Source organism: Austrofundulus limnaeus, unplaced genomic scaffold (assembly GCF_001266775.1).
Source record: "Austrofundulus limnaeus strain Quisiro unplaced genomic scaffold, Austrofundulus_limnaeus-1.0 Scaffold777, whole genome shotgun sequence".
NCBI classification, from domain to species: Eukaryota; Metazoa; Chordata; class Actinopteri; order Cyprinodontiformes; family Rivulidae; genus Austrofundulus; species Austrofundulus limnaeus.
This window is the reverse complement of record NW_013953179.1, coordinates 48,053-48,811: the sequence shown is the minus strand read 5'-3', so window position 1 is coordinate 48,811 and position 759 is coordinate 48,053.

Genomic DNA, 759 nt, shown 5'->3' with positions numbered 1-759 from the left:
ACGCCACTGTGTTTTAATCAAACTCATATTCCAGAAACATGATAAATAAAGTGGTTCAAACCAGGGGCGTGTCCAGAAATGTTTTCATGGGGGGCTGTGGGGGGGGGGGCACCAGGTGGCACCTAAACCTAAACCAGAACATGTCCTGATGCATCTCAGTAATCCAGGTAGAAAAAAATCAAAAAGAAAAAAGTAAGATGGTCCTCTGAATGTGTTCTTTAACGAAACGTTTCAAAGTGGTGCATCATGTATTCACAGCTCAGGTGAGCTGCTGTGGGTGATGTGCATTGTTCCTGTTTCATGGTGTAGGGTCTGACTGTAGACAGTCACAGCTCAGGTGTTGATGTGCATTGTTCCTGTTTCAGGGTGTAGGGTCTGACTGTAGACAGTCACAGCTCATCAGCTTCTAAAGATGAACTCTACTTCGGCCATGTTGCTCCATCAGAGCCAGTTAGCGTTAGACAAACACTTGGGTTGTTTGTGCTGCTTCAGGCTGGGAGGTTAATGAAAACCTTTTCACCTCGCTCCCTGACCGTCTCACAGGACATGAACCAATCAGCCATGCTAATAAAATAATCAGTTTTTTTTTATTTAAGAGCTGAAGCTGGATCTTTTCCATGTAAGACAGGATAGTAGAGAGAGAGAGAGAGACCCTGCCTCTAAGAGAGAGAGAGAGACCCAGAGAGACCCTGCCTCTGAGAGAGAGAGAGAGACCCTGCCTCTGAGAGAGAGAGAGAGACCCTGCCTCTGAGAGAGAGA